Raw genomic sequence first — 15,570 nt, 5'->3', positions numbered from 1 at the left:
AACATATTCATCTCACACGCTTTTATATTTTGCTTTTTTGTTTTTGTGATAAGAGCATCTGAAACTACTCTCTTAACAAATTTCCAGTATACAATATATTTATTAACTATGGTCACCATGCTGTACATTAGATTTCTGGAACTTACCTACCTTACATAATAGCAGATTTGTACCTTAGACCAACATCTTTGTATTTCCTCTACCTCCCTGCTTCTGTTAACCACTAGTCTAGTCTCTGATTCTATGAATTCACCTTTTTTTAGATTCCATGTGTCAGATCATTCAGCATTTTTCTTTCTGTATCTGGCTTATTTCACTTAGCATAATGTCCTCCATGTTCATCCATGTTGTTGCAAAAGACAGGATGTCCTCCTTTAAGGCTGAAAAATATTACACTGTATATATATACCAGAATTTCTTTATCCACTCATCTGCCAGCAAACACTTAGGTCTTCTTTTCTAATGTATGCATTCAATGCTATGAATTGCCCTCCAAGTACTGTTTTTGCTGCATCCATTTTTTTGTTTTTTTGGTGTTTTTGAAACAGGAGACGTTAACATAAATGAACGAGAAGCTCATTGAATGAGAAGCAATTATGGACATATGTTGATGACAGGTCATATAAAAAACATTAGGATTGAACAGATTGTGTTCTCTAAATTTTATTAACAGCCCAAACATGATCTAGTCAGTTATGTCTGTGACTAACAAGTGGATAGACAGATGTTTGTATCATTCAGGATTTATTCCTAGTGTCTTTGCATTCATAGATATTGATGTATTGTTATAATTGAATGCATAAATAAAATCCTATCTTAATTGTTTAAAATAAGAGAAAGCACAGATCATTGGAAGACCATGTTTTATGAGACAATGATAATTATTAGTTTGGGTTTTTGCTACTGATGTTTATAGAAAGAAAAAATTCCTAGCCTACTCCCATTTTTGATAAGGGACATATAATTCATTGCATATAATAATATTTCTGTTCTGGATTACTGGCTGGTTTACCATTTTGACTTTCTTCATATAATAAGCATATAATTTAATCATTCCATGAGTAGTTAAGTAAATAAATAAATGAACATATAAAATTGAATCAAGCAGAGTCATCACTGAGAATGTGAAATAAGAATTTTAAAAAATGAGATTATGGGTTCTTTCCTTTTCTGTTTTTTTTAAACTGAAGTACAGTTGATATATAATATATAAATTACAGGGGTACAATATAGTGATTCACAATTTTTAAAGGTTATATACTCCATTTATAATTATTATAAACTATTGACTATATTCCCCGTGTTATACAACACATCCTTGTAGCTTATTTTATACCTAATAGTTTGTACCTCATAATTCCTTACCCCTATATTTCCCCTCTCCCTTTTCTCTCCCCACTGATAAGCACTAGTTTGTTCTCTGTATCTGTTAGTCTGCTTCTTTTTCGTTATATTCACTAGTTTGTTGTATTTGTTAGGTTCATACTTTCTCTGTCTGACTTCACTTAATATCAATATGATAATCTCTAGGTCCATCCATGTTGCTGCAAATGGCATCATTTCATTCTTTTTTATGGCTGAGTAGTATTCCATTACACACACACACACACCCCACATCTTCTTTATCCATTCATCTGTTCATGGACACTTAGGTTTCTTCCATATCTTAGCAATTGTAAATAATGCTGCTGTGAATATTGGGGTGCATGTATCTTTTCAAATTAGTGGGTTTTTTTCTGAATATATACCCAGGAGTGGAATTGCTGGATTATATGATAGTTCTATTTTTAGGTTTCTGAGAAACCTCCATACTGTTTTCCATGTTTTGCATTCCTACCAACAGTATATGAGGGTTTCCTTTTCTCCACATCCTTGCCAACATTTGTTATTTGTGTTATGTTTCATCATGGCCATTCTGACAGGTGTGAGGTGATATCTCACTGTGGTTTTGATTTGCATTTCCCTGATGATTAGCGATGTTGAGTATCTTCTCATGTGCCTGCTTTTCCTCTTTGGAAGAATGCTTATTCAGTTCTTCTGCTCATTTTTAATTTTTTTTTTTTATGTTGAGTTGTATGAGCTGTTTATATATGTTAGATATTAACCCCTTATTGCATTTAAAGGTACCCAAATAAAGATTTAAATGTACCTAATTCTGCAAAAGTAGCATCCATTAAAATTATCTTTTATTCTGTTAAAACTGTTAAACTATAAAGATATATATATATATATATATATATATTTTTTTTTTTTTTTTTTTTTTTTTTTGCGGTACGCGGGCCTCTCACTGTTGTGGCCTCTCCCGTTGTGGAGCACAGGCTCCGGACGCGCAGGCCCAGCGTCCATGGCTCACGGGCCCAGCTGCTCCATGGCATGTGGGATCTTTCCGGACCGGGGCAAGAACCCATGTCCCCTACATCGGCAGGCGGACTCTCAACAACTGCACCACCAGGGAAGCCCCCTATAAAGATATTTTTGATAAATATCTTTCTTATTCTTATGTGTGAATTCAACAGTGACTATAACTAAAAGTATCTAAAAGTAAAAGTCGCATACTGGATTAATTAAAAAGGACCAAAGTTTATAACTACTTAGCTCCAAGTAACTAAAATATGCTTAAATTCTAGTTTAATTCTCCTTCTTCCTCCACAGAATGACAACAGGACAGCACACTTATTCATTTTCTAAGAAGCAAAATCTTGGCAGTTAGCTCTGTGAGTTAAGAACCTAGAGAAAAATAAGTAAGTAAGAATTGAAGTTCCTATCCTTGGGTAGGATGATTTGTTCACAAATATTTAGTGGTATTTCAAAAGAATCAATGTGTATAAAGGAAATAAAAATCCCAAATATGAACCAGTGATGGAAATATGTTATGAATCAAAAATTATGTTTAGTCTAACTCAGCAGTCGAATTCAGTAGTCGTTTCATTCATTTTTAGAACTACTTAATATTACATTTTATGTTCCTCCACAAATGACTTAAACATTTCCATATCGGTATAGCACTGGCTGGTAACTGTGTGGCAACCCACAAGCCCATGGAAGACTCTGTGTTTGAGAAGTGATTAAAGATGGTGCTTTCATCACTTTTCATTGAACCATCATTAAAACATGGGCAAACTAGATAAAAGTAACACCCAGATGGACCAATGGTGAATGTGGATTTGGTATGAAGCATGGATGTTGATTGATCACACATGTTCTCTGAGGTCCATTATAAAAGGAGATTTTGTTCCTGGATTTTTATGATTGTATTGTTATTCATGGATCAATTAATAAGTAAATACAGAAAGAACAACGTGTCTGGATCGATGATGAGTTCCATGGGGTATCTGAAACAGGAGTTTTGATTAAACCCATATGCAATTCTGAGGTCCGTTGCAAAGAGGCACATGGTTAAATTATTGCCTCTGTGGGAAATGAGCACATGGTACCTTGTGTTTGTACTTTTGTGGTTCTTGGGGATGGATTGTATTTTTATTATAAAGTTGAGCCATAAATAAGTGAAATGTATCAATGAATTTAAAAATATAATAAGTCATGTCCCTGTTATTAAGGAATGTAACGAAACATGGATTGTTATTAAAATCTAGCTGAGACTCTGACTCTTTACTATACATTAATAGTAGAGACTGTTACTGCTCTGGAAAGTGGTATATGTATGGTCATTTGTATATAACAGTTTTTGTTCTGTGGTGGTGGTGGGTTGCTGACTGGTTGTGGTATTAAGGAAATGCAAATGCATCTACTTGTATAAATACTTGTTTAAATAACCACGTAATTGAGAGCCAGAGACCACTGATGAGAATGTTTTGTAAGACAACACTTCTAATTAATCCAATCCTTTTTTTATTGATTTTTGTTAAAACAATAAAAAAAGAAGCAAGTCTGTTATTCTCAGTGGCAATGACCATAGATAGACATAAATTTTGTTCAGTGTTCTTGTCTAGTGGATAAGATCACAGATACTGATATGTTTGTATAAGAGAAAGAAGGTATAATTTTATATCTTAATCTATTTTTTAGGAAGTCAGCAAACCACAGACCAATTCAGAACACATGTTCTGATATCAGGATACTGACTCATCTTGTTTTCTGAGTCAGATATTCTAGGAAAAATTCTAAGCTCTTCTGTTCTTTGAGAGGTACACCTGAACTTTTCCAAGTTCCAGTAATTTGATTATGGGTTAGTGTCTAAACATTTTGAGTTTTCTTTAGAAAACTAAAGACATGATAATATTATTCCCTGAAAAATAAAATAAATCAGTAGGTGAATGAATCCATAAGTCCATATAGTGGAGGATCGGTGAGATTGTACCATGAAACATATTAAATATGTCCAATTCTGCAGAAGTCCAATAAGATGATCTTGGCTCTTCCTATGTAAGTAGCAGGTAAAGTCAGATATCTGTAATTGTAGTTTTAATTTTGTGTTGAACAATGAATTCGGTGGTATTCATATAATTTAATAGTAAAATTTAAGTAAGTAAATAAAAGAGTCCCATTCTTAGGAAAATGATGAGAATGTGTTATAGCAATTTGAAAAAAGCTAACTCTCTAGTTTTTGATAATAGGCTCTTATTTTTCTTTATAGAATGAACACCACACATCTGATTTAATCATTCTCTAAAGGTGAAGACCCTTCCTTCTGAGACTAAGGAGCTTAAAGACCGAAATAAGGAAACATCAATGTTGGTGTTCTAAGCTCCAATGGGGGTTATTAATGGGATCCCACTAAATTATTTCAATAAAATAAATAGTTAAATAGTACATGAAATTAAGGAATGCCAATTACCAGCCCATGATTGGAATGTGTCATAAACTAACATTTATGATTAATTTGACTCGGCCCAACTAAGGACCGTTACTAAAGTGATGGAGGGCATTTCACATATTTTCAGAGCAGTTTAACTTCCTACTTAATATTCTTGCCGCATTTGCTGAATCCATTTCTTCATTGATTAAGATCTCAGTTGTTAACTCTTTGAGGCTGGAGTACTTTGGAAGATGGCAGATGTCATTTTTGTCAGTTGTGGGCTAAGATGATAGGTCTGTGGTTGTTGATTACACTAGCTTTAACGTAAGGACGAATCAAGTGAAAGAGTAGCAGGTGGGCACTAATCTTAAGTAAAGGATTGATATGAAGCAAGCATGTTGATTAACCCCTACATGTAAAACAGAGCCTCACGGTGAAAAGTGACTGAGTCTATTCACTCTACATGAACAGGGGCAACGAACAGAACTTGGTTGTATTTAAGGCTTTTGTTCTTAGTTTTGCGTCACCGAAGGTAATTGATTGTATAATTATTCGTGAATTCATGAATGAGTGAATCAGTTCAAGAAGGCATAAGTGGATGAAGAAATGGAAGGACATGCCTGGGTCGATGATGGGTGTTGGTGGAGGTATCTGAGTCAATAACTTTGATTAAGCGCTCTGTGTAACTTTGAGGTCCACTATGGAAAGAGAACTAGTAAATATTCTCTGTAGACATTAACTAGTAGTGGAAGTTAGGAAAAGGCAATAAACTTGTTCCTGGGCTTTTGTGGCTCATGGATATGGATTGTATTATTGCAAGTGAATCAGTGCGTGAATAAAGAAAGAAATGTACATCTGAAAAACGAAGAGATCTGCTCATGGAGCAATCAGTAGAGTGCGATAAATTAAGTATTAATATTGATACAGTTCTGAAGTAGAATGAACAGGTTTAATCTGCAATCCTCTTTCACATGGAGCATATGAGTATCTGTGGTCAGGAGGCAATGTTTTGAGTTTTGGTAGTTTGCTATTTTTTAATTAGGAAAAGGAAAAGCGTTTGCATCAGTCAAAAATCTATTAAATCACCATGTACTTAACAGATGTTTATATTCGTGGATATCTGTAATCATTACAGATCTTAATCTTGGACTAAGTGGTGGAGTTAATAATGTTTATTATATTATTCATAACTAAGAATTCAATACTGGATTAGTAAAAAAATCACATTTTTGAGCCAAAGTTTATTGTTATCTAGTTCTGCCTGGCTAACAATAATTTAAAAATTGAAATCTAGTCTAAATCTGCTTTCTTCCTCCCCAGAGTGAACACAGGACAGCTGATTTAATCATTTAATAAAGAATTGTTGTCGCAAGCAAGGAGCATAAAGTCTAATATAAGTAAGTCCCTTGGTTCACATTCTTTGTTTGAATAGTTTATTCATGAGTGTTAGCTGAAGAATTCCAAAGTAATAATTATGTACGACATACATGAAATATATAAAACACTTCAAGTATGGACCAATGATGGGAATGTGTTACAAACCCCAAATTATGTTTAATCTAAATCAGCACAACTGAGGTCATTTTAAAAACAGATAGAAATTATTTAATTTATTCTCCTAGCTGTTTAATATTATTTTCTATTTTCTACCATGGTTGATTTCACCATTTGCATATGGGTAGAGGGGCTGATAACTCTTTGTGGGCAGCCCAGAGGTGATTCAGATGGTGGTTTCATTATTTTTTATGGGACCATCTTTGACATACAGATGAATTAAATAAAAGAGGGCCATGCAGGAAGCAATGCTGAATGTGGGTTTGATACAAAGCCGGGATGTTGATCCATCCACATGTGCAGGTTTGAGTTCCATTATAGAAGAAATGTCGTTTATTAGCTCTATAGGGTGAGAGCCTAAAATTCAAGGATCTTGTTTTTGGAATTTTGTGATTGTATTATTTGTGCATCAGAAAATTAATCAATAAATGAAAAAAATTTTCTAGCAAGTACCAGTGATGAATCTCATGGGGTTTGTGAAACAAGAATTTTGATTAAGCCCATCTGCAACTCTGAGGTCCATAACGAAGAGACATCTCATTATTCTCTTTGTGGGAAATGAGCGTACAACACCTTATTCTCAGGCTTTTTGGTTTGGGGTATGAATAGCATTATTAGAATAAATTTAGCCTATGAATAAAGAAATATATCAGTGAATGAGGAATAAGAGAGATATATGTGTACTACTTTTTAAGGCATGCAATGAAACTTTGATAATTACGAAAACAATTTTGAGATTTTTAGTCCCAGTAAATTAATAATCAAGGCTCTTATCACTTTTGTAAGGAGCATATGGTCATTTGCACACAAAACTCAATGTTTTTGTTTTGTGTGGAGGCGAGTTGCCAATCAATCATTTTATTAAGGAAAGAGAAATACATTTACATAAATAGTTGATTGAATAAACTGTGTAATTGGGAGGGAAAGCATTGAATGATGATGAAACTCTTTTATTCAGCCACATTTGTGATTAATTCAATCTTTTTATGCAATTTTATGTTGCATACAAACAAACTTTTAAAGGAACCAGTTTGCTATTCTTTTGGGTAATGACATTAGGACAAATGTAAATATTATTCAATTGGGTAATGACATTAGGACAAATGTAAATATTATTCAAGGTACTTATCCAGTGTGGGTGGGTCACAGATATTGAAGTTTAATTATAAGTGAACAAATGTATACATTTGTATCTCAATCAAGTTTTCAAAAAAGTCAGTCAATATTACCTCAATGGAAAGCATGCAATTGGATGTAAAGATTGCGATTCATCATGTTTTACACAACTGATGTCCACAGGAAGATAAAGAGTCATAGGCCTTTCCAATGGTGTACATAGACATTTGTAAATAATAGTGTTTCAGTTCTGTTTTGATGATTATTTAAGCTTTTTGGAATTATTTTAGAAAAATAAAGGGATGGTCTTATTATTCCATGAGTAATTAAATAAAGGAATTAGTGAGTGAATTAATAAATATATTAAGTAGGGTAAAGCTTGGACCATTGGTGAGATTGTGCCATGAGTTGAATCTCCCATGTATCCAATGCCACACAAATAAAGTTCAATAAAAAAGATGATCTTGGCTCTTCGTGGGTAGTAAGTAGAGAGACATATTCTTAATAATTATAATTATTTTTCTTCTGTTTACTGCTAGATCCAGTGGTGTTCATTGTATTATTTAAAATTAAAAATTACACAAGTTAATAAATATAAAGTAGGGCTCTCTCTTTCCAAATGTTGAGAATAGAATGCAAACCAAGGATTATTGTTACCTGATTATTGATGTTTAAAAATGGGTAATTGTAGATTGATTCTTTTTAAAATTTGCTTTTTACTGCTCAGAATGAACAACTCTACCATATTTGATTATTAGCCCATGGCAAAGATCTTGAGTTTTACCTCTTTGGATAAAGAGAGAAGAGATCTATGTAAGTAATAAAGTTCTTGTTCTACTTGGGGGCCTTGGTCATGGGTATCCACTGAGATGTTTTGAAGGAATAAATGGCTACATACACAAACAATTCAAGGTGGATGACCAACGGTTAAAGTGTGTTAGGAATTCAGAATTATGATTACTCCATTTCAATATTTCAGCATGACTGAATTTATTAGGACAATAAGATGAAAGGCATTTCACTCATTTTCAGAAAATTTTAATATTCCATTTAATTTTTTTACCACAGCGGATATAAACTTCTCCATTGGTATTGTTATAGACCATGAACCCACTGAGGAGGAGAATATACAAAAATGGAAAATTTTGCATTTTTCTTAGTTGTGGTATAAAATGGAAGTTCATTGTTCATCTTTAAAATATGGATGTTAAGTGAAAGAGGTCCAAGCATGGACGAATGGCTAATGTGGAACTGATATGATGCAACGAAATGGATTCACTCCTATTTTCAATGCTGGGCTGCATTGCACAAAGAGAGCTACTTCTCTAGCTCTGTAGGAAGTGAATGTTCACAGACATATTCATATCTTCAAGGATCTTGGTTTTATTTTCCTAATTAATGGACATTATTGACTGTATTATTATTAATGAATCAATGAATAAGTCAAGAAAAATATATCAAACAAAGGCACAGAATACCAAGTCTGGATCAATGATGAGTATGCGTGGGGCATCTGAATAACATTTTGATTAAACCCAGTCTGTAACTCTGAGGTCCGTTGCATCTTTGGGAAATGTGCATACGAAGTCAGAAATATTCAAGGATTGTGTTCTTGACCTTTTGTTGTTTATGAATATGGATTGTATTATTGTAAGTAAATAAATGTATGAATAAATGAATAGGAGGGCTACATCTTGTCCAATTATGAAAGGAGCTTATGAACCAAAAATGATTGTTAATACATTTCTGAAAATTTGAGTTCAATAAAATAGACCAAGGCTACTCCTCCTTTGGGAGCATAGATATATGTGAACATCAGTGTTGTTCTTGGTTGGTGGTGAGTTTCTGGTTGTATGTCTTACTTTAAGAATATTTACATAGCTGTACAATAATAATAATAAATATATTCAATAGTAATATAACAAATAATGATAAACATATTAATATAACATATTTAATAAGTAGTAGTTTAATATAATCAATAATGAAAAAATAAAATACAAATGATTAGATAGTTATTGAAACATACAAAAGGTCTAAGCATGAGAATATACTCATTATGAATCCTCTTGTGTTCATTGATTTTTATTTTTATAAAAGTAAATGCATGTTGTTGATGGTTTTTGTGAGTAATCATCAAATGGATAGATTAGTGTCTCTCAGCGCTTTTGTCAAGTGTTCTTAGGCTTCACCAATATTGGTGCTATTATTATAAGTGAGTAAAAGCATAATTTCATATCTCAATCTATTATTTAAAAGAGTACAAACTGTGGGCCCGTTAGGAGCATATGTAATATGTGAAGGAGCATGATTAATCCTGTTTTATCGCCTAGAAATCCACTTAAATAAAAAAGATCTGAGCCCCTCCATCTTTAAGGAAGGATCACATAGACCCCACTCTCTAAACACATCTTGCTGTTAACATTTAAGTTCAAACAGCCAAAAATAAAAATTTAGTTCCTTAGTAACAGTAGGCACATTTCAAGCTATAAGTGGCCAGTGGCTACCATTTTGGTCATTGCTGATAGAGAAAGTTGCATGTAATAGTATTTAGTTTTGAATAGCAGATGGCTCTATCGGTTTGTATTTCCTTTCAAAAAAAAAAAAGTCTAGATAATTAAATTATGCTTAGAATTATTAAATAAATGAGTGAATAAATTAATCAATAAGTACATAGTTAAAGTATATGGCACCAAGGGATCAGATTGTGTTTTGAAATAAGAATTTAAATTTATCACATTTTGCAAAAGTTTTCCCCATTAAAAAAATTATGTGGCCTTTTTGCGATTATGTAGGGGTATAGACAAATATTAATAATAGTTATAGTCCTTATATTGGGTGATAGATTAAAACACCTTCATAAAAACATTTAAGAAGTCTTCATTATCTTATTTCACACTAAAAATTAAGTCAATAGATGAAAAGGATACCACTGTTGGATGGGTTGATGAAAATGTGACACAAACCAATGTTTCTGGTTAATCTAGTAATGCAGAACTAACTTCTATTTTAAAAATCTAAGTTTACACTTTTCATTTTTTTAAAAATCTGCCTTTTCCTTCTGAATGAACACTCCACGTTGGATTCAGTCGTTGTCCAATGATGAAGATCTTAGCTGTTACTTCTGTAGGTAAGGAGCAATGTAAGTAACAATCAAAGTTTCTGTGTTTTGTTTGTATGGTTTGTTCATATGTGGTCACTGAGGTAGTTCAAGAGAACAAAAGGCTGTATACATAAAAACCAAATCCAAGAACTCCAAGTATGGACCAATAGTGAAGAATGTGTTATGGGCCAAGGAGTAGAAGGAACACATTTCAGCACCTCTGAGATTCACTTTAAAAAGAAATGAAAGGCATTTAATTAATTTTCAGAACGATTTGCTATTTCATATTATTTCTGCACTGCAGTTGGTTTAAGCATTTCCATATTGTTAGAGATCCAGCCTATTAATTGTTTAGAGGAAGCTCTTAGAAGGTGGAACTTACTGTGTGTGTTCTAGATGTAGGGTACCATTGTGGTTTTTGGATGTTCACTACAGCACGTTTAAAATTGGGTGAATTAAATGAACATGGCCCAATCATGGGTCATTTTTTGTGATGGTACTGAGATGAAGCAAGGCTACCCTTAGATCTAGTCTGAAAGCTCTGCCAGAAATCAGTCTAGAGACAATTATCATAGTTATATCAAGGATCCTGTTCTTGGGAGTCTGTGACTCATGGGAAAATGAAGGTATAAATAACAAAGAAAAAGAGTGCCGAGCCTGGACCAATGATGAGATTGGAGGGTGTCTGAATCAAAACTTTTGATTAAAGCCATCTGTAACTCTGAGGTCCATCATTTAAAAGTGACCTTCTCTTTTTTTTCCTTATGGAAATGAGTGTAGAGCAGAAGTTCAGAATATTCAGGTGTCTTGATGACAGGTGTCCACACCTTCTGGGTATAGATTGATTTTCATAAGTAAATCAATGCATGAATAAATGAAGAAATGTAAAGATGGGTAAATGTAAAAGAAGCTGGGCCTGGACCAGTTATGAGAGTATGTAATGAAACATGGATTATTGTTATATGTTTCTGTAGCACTAAATTCCAGTGAAATATATACATAAAGGCTGTTTGCCTTCTTTTGGAAGGAATATGTATACAGATGTATGTAAGATTCAGAATTATTGTTTGATGTAGGTGGTTGTTTGCTGGTTGGTTGTTTTTACTTAGAGAAGGGAAAAATTACATAAATAAATGCTTATTAAATAATTATTTAATTGAAAAAAGAATGAGCAAAGCTCATCTTCAGAATGTGCCTTATGAGAAGAGTTATTATTAATCCAACTCTGTTCACTGAGTTTTATTAAAAATGATAAAAGCATCTAGTTTTTAAACCTCTGTGTAGTGAAATAGACATATGGAGACAATAAATATTATTCAAGTTTCCTATCTAATGTTAGTTAATTCCTAGATATTGATGTATTCTTACATGTAAATAGATGAAGTCCTAATCACAGTCAATAGTCTAAAAGGAGGCAAACATGGCTCAGTAAGAAGCAAGAATAATGACTAATCTTTATGTATACTACTAATCCTCTCTTCCTAGTTTAGGTATGAACATATAGACATGTACATGAAGATCATTTCTATTCTGGGTTGTTCATGGGTTTATCACTTTGTGTGTGCGTGTGTTTGTATATTTGAACATAGATCAAGTATTCCATGAATAATTCCATAAATGAATAAATAAAACAATGAACAATTGAATTAATATATGAGTAGGGTCAAGCATAGACCTTGGTGAGACTATGCCATAAATCACAGATTTTAAATTCAACCATTTCTACACAAATTAAGACCATTAAAAAACGGTTATCTAGGCTCTTACCTATGTGAGTAGGGGTCTATAGACAGATATGAGCAATAGTCATAGTTCTTATTTTTGAGTGATGAATTCAACAGTGTTCATTATATTATTTATAAGTAATAGTTAAATCAAGTAATAAAAAGGAGTGCTGTTCTCAGGTCAGTGATGAAAATGACACTTGAATCAACTTAATGATTAACCTAGTACCACGCAACTAATGTCCTTTTAAATCAATCTAATTCTGGACTGTTCATTCTTTTGAACATTGGCATTTGACTCCACAGAATGAAGACCGTGGCTGCTTTAATCAGTCTGTTTTGAGGAAGATCTTGACTGTTACATTTGGGGGTAAGGATTCTAATGACTAAACTAAAATAATAATAGTCAAAAGATCTTGGAGTGAATTTTTCATTAGTGTTTGTTGAATTATTTAGATTGGGAAGACGCAAGAGAGCTGGAAGGGGAAGCATAGAAAGCAAGGATGATAATTGATCCATACATACCTCAATGAGGGCCACTACAAAAAGAGATCTCATCTATTGAGAAAGATCTAGTTTATGGGAAAAGAGCCTATACACAGATGTTGGTCATATTCAAGGGTCTTGTTCTTGGCTTTTTTTAAATTCATGGATATTGATGTTATTACTGTTGGTGGCTCAATGAATGGATCAATGAACAAAGGTATAAATGAAGAAAAAGATTGCTTAGCCTGGATCGATGATGAGTACCCTGGGGTGTCTGAAGTCAAGGACTTTGATTAAACCCTATAACTCTGAGGTCCATTACAAAAAGATTCATTCCTCTTTATCTGTACAGGAAATGAACTTGTTCAAAGAGTTAAAAATATTCAAGAGTTTGTTCTTGTGCTTGGGTTTCTGAGTATTGTGTTTTCAGTAAATCAGTGCATGAATAAATCAAGAAAGTATACATGAATAAGGACAAAATGGTTTATTCCTGGTCCAAATATGGGAGAATGTAATGTAATATATGTGATATAAAAATCATTATTAATACATTTCTGAAGCACTGAGTTCCAGTAAAATAAATTGATTAAAGCTGACCCTTTTGAGTAAAGAGCGTTTCGATAAATGGGTGTAAGAGCTCATGCTGTTTTCCTGGGTTGGGTTGTTGGTTTTTGTTTTATTAAGAGAAGGGCAAAACATTTACTTAATTATTGATTAAATAACTACATAATTGAGAGTGGGCTTATACTTGGACCTATGTTGAGAATGTCACATGACAAGTTATGATTAATTCAATGATCTTCTACTTTTTAATTAAAAAAAGAACAAGAAAGAATGACCTGATCTTTTTTCTGTGCCTAATGAGCATATGCACAGGCATTAATATTGTTCTGTTTCTGTGGAGTCACAGTATTAATGCTATTATTATAAATGTATCAAGGAATAAGTTGATATTTTAATCAGTTCCTTGAAAGAAGGTAACGCATGGCCCAGTGAGGACCATGTGTTTTGAAACAAGGAGAGTGATTAATCCAGTTCTAACAGCTGCTCTCTAGATAAAAAATGTAGACCTAGGCTCTTAATTTTTGAAATGGTCAATATACTTAGAGAGGATTTCTCTTCCTGGCTTGTTGGTGCAATTACTTTAAAAAAATGGAAGATAAAATGACTCCATGTATAGCTATATACATACATACATATATAAAGATGGGACAAGCATGGACAATTGCTGAGAATGTGCTCGAATCTAAGACTCAGATTAACCGATTCTCTCCAAGAAAGGTTCATTTAGAAAGTTGTTGTAGCTCTTACCTGACTGGGTAGGGGACACACATAGTTCTTATTCTTTTGTCCGGTGTTGCTTTCAGAGGTGTTCATTATATTTGTTACATTTAATACTTGATTCAATCAATCAAGCAATATACCATGGAGAGTTTTAATATACAACAAGCACTTAAGGTTTATTCCTCATCAGTTGTTGACTTGAAGTCAACTAGAAAAATCTGAATCTAGCCCTTTCTATCTATCTATCTATCTACCTAATCTAATCTGTCTATTTTCATATTTGCTTTGTACTCTACAGACTGGATGCACAATGATTCAATTAAGGACTATAGAAACTTACGTAAGTAGCAGTCAAAGTAATTGCTTCTGGTTTGGTGGTTTGTCATGGGTGTTAACTCTGTTATTGGAAGGGAATAAATGGCTACATGTACAAATTAAATGAATGGAGATCATGTGCGGGCCAATTCAGTATATCTGTGGTCAATTAAGGAGAAAAAAGAAAGACATTTTATTTATTTTCACAGTTAATTATTCAATTAATTAATTAATGTACAATGTATTATCAATTTTAATTTGAGTCACAGTTGATTTAAACCTCCCTCTATAAAGACATGGTTTTGTCACATTCAGACAGTAAAATGGGGTCAATATAAAGTATTGTATTAATTAATCTATATAGAAAACATTGTGGCCAATTAATGAAATATATATATATTGTCAGTGGGAAGTAATTCTATAGAGAAATGTTAGAGATATTCAAGGATCTTGTTTCAAGTTTTTATGACCTCCAGACATTTATTTTATTATTACTAGTGAATTGATGGCTTAATCAATAAAAACATGCAGACATGATTGAAGGTAATGAGGGCCAATCCTGGACCAATGGTGATGCTGGTGGGGTGTGAGTCATGGATGATGAGTACTTGTCTGGAACTCTGAGGTCCAACCCAGTAAGAAATCTAGTCTATACCATACATCCGTTAGAAATTATCCTGTGGACATATGTTAGTAATATTCAAGGATCTTGTTCTTAGTTTTTGTTATGGAATTTGATTCTGTTATTACAGGTGGATCAATGAAAGAATCAATCAGTAAATACAGTTGACCCTTGAACAACGTGGTGTAACCCCACGCAGTCGAAAGTCCTTGTACGGTTATCTCTGCTTCAGAAGCAAAGGAATTGATAAATGACTCACCCAAGGCCAGGAATCTTAAATAATTTGGATAGAATCAGGACTCAAACCCTGGTTCTTTTCATACCACATGTTGTGATCTCTAATCAAACACAAATTTTTCCCACACTCAGTTAATTTAAAGATCCCTAAAATGAAAATGCAGGTACTATATTTATTGAAAAAAATCCATGTACAAATGGACCCATGCAGTTCAAACCCGTGTTGTTCAAGGGTCAACTGTATACAAATAAATAAAGAGGGTGAAGCATTGTCCAATTATGATAATATGTCATGAAGTAAGAGAATCTGTTAATATATGTTAAAAACACTGATTCAATTAAGAAGGACATGGTTTTATGATATTTCTTTGGC

The 15,570-nt window shown here is 33.1% G+C and overlaps 6 non-coding genes and 1 pseudogene across 6 annotated transcripts; all 7 read left to right on the top strand.

The window, feature by feature from the left end:
- The first annotated feature begins 3,304 nt into the window (after positions 1–3,304).
- LOC136119696 (small nucleolar RNA SNORD113/SNORD114 family) lies at positions 3,305–3,379 on the top strand. The gene has a single exon (XR_010655660.1). It is a non-coding gene; the product is annotated as a small nucleolar RNA SNORD113/SNORD114 family (small nucleolar RNA).
- Positions 3,380–5,377: 1,998 nt separating this feature from the next.
- Positions 5,378–5,455, top strand: LOC136119697 (small nucleolar RNA SNORD113/SNORD114 family). The gene has a single exon (XR_010655661.1). It is a non-coding gene; the product is annotated as a small nucleolar RNA SNORD113/SNORD114 family (small nucleolar RNA).
- Positions 5,456–6,758: 1,303 nt separating this feature from the next.
- On the top strand, positions 6,759–6,833 carry LOC136119699 (small nucleolar RNA SNORD113/SNORD114 family). The gene has a single exon (XR_010655662.1). It is a non-coding gene; the product is annotated as a small nucleolar RNA SNORD113/SNORD114 family (small nucleolar RNA).
- Positions 6,834–8,910: 2,077 nt separating this feature from the next.
- On the top strand, positions 8,911–8,985 carry LOC136119679 (small nucleolar RNA SNORD113/SNORD114 family). The gene has a single exon (XR_010655646.1). It is a non-coding gene; the product is annotated as a small nucleolar RNA SNORD113/SNORD114 family (small nucleolar RNA).
- Positions 8,986–11,187: 2,202 nt separating this feature from the next.
- Positions 11,188–11,261, top strand: LOC136119670 (small nucleolar RNA SNORD113/SNORD114 family). The gene has a single exon (XR_010655638.1). It is a non-coding gene; the product is annotated as a small nucleolar RNA SNORD113/SNORD114 family (small nucleolar RNA).
- A 1,724-nt stretch (positions 11,262–12,985) lies between these two features.
- LOC136119683 (small nucleolar RNA SNORD113/SNORD114 family) lies at positions 12,986–13,058 on the top strand. The gene has a single exon (XR_010655650.1). It is a non-coding gene; the product is annotated as a small nucleolar RNA SNORD113/SNORD114 family (small nucleolar RNA).
- Positions 13,059–14,898: 1,840 nt separating this feature from the next.
- On the top strand, positions 14,899–14,969 carry LOC136119653 (small nucleolar RNA SNORD113/SNORD114 family; annotated as a pseudogene).
- The last annotated feature ends 601 nt before the right edge of the window (positions 14,970–15,570 follow it).

The sequence above is a fragment of the Phocoena phocoena genome, chromosome 2, assembly GCF_963924675.1.
Source record: "Phocoena phocoena chromosome 2, mPhoPho1.1, whole genome shotgun sequence".
Classification (NCBI taxonomy): domain Eukaryota; kingdom Metazoa; phylum Chordata; class Mammalia; order Artiodactyla; family Phocoenidae; genus Phocoena; species Phocoena phocoena.
The sequence above is the reverse complement of the archived record's forward strand: the minus strand, read 5'-3'. Positions and strand labels throughout refer to the sequence as shown.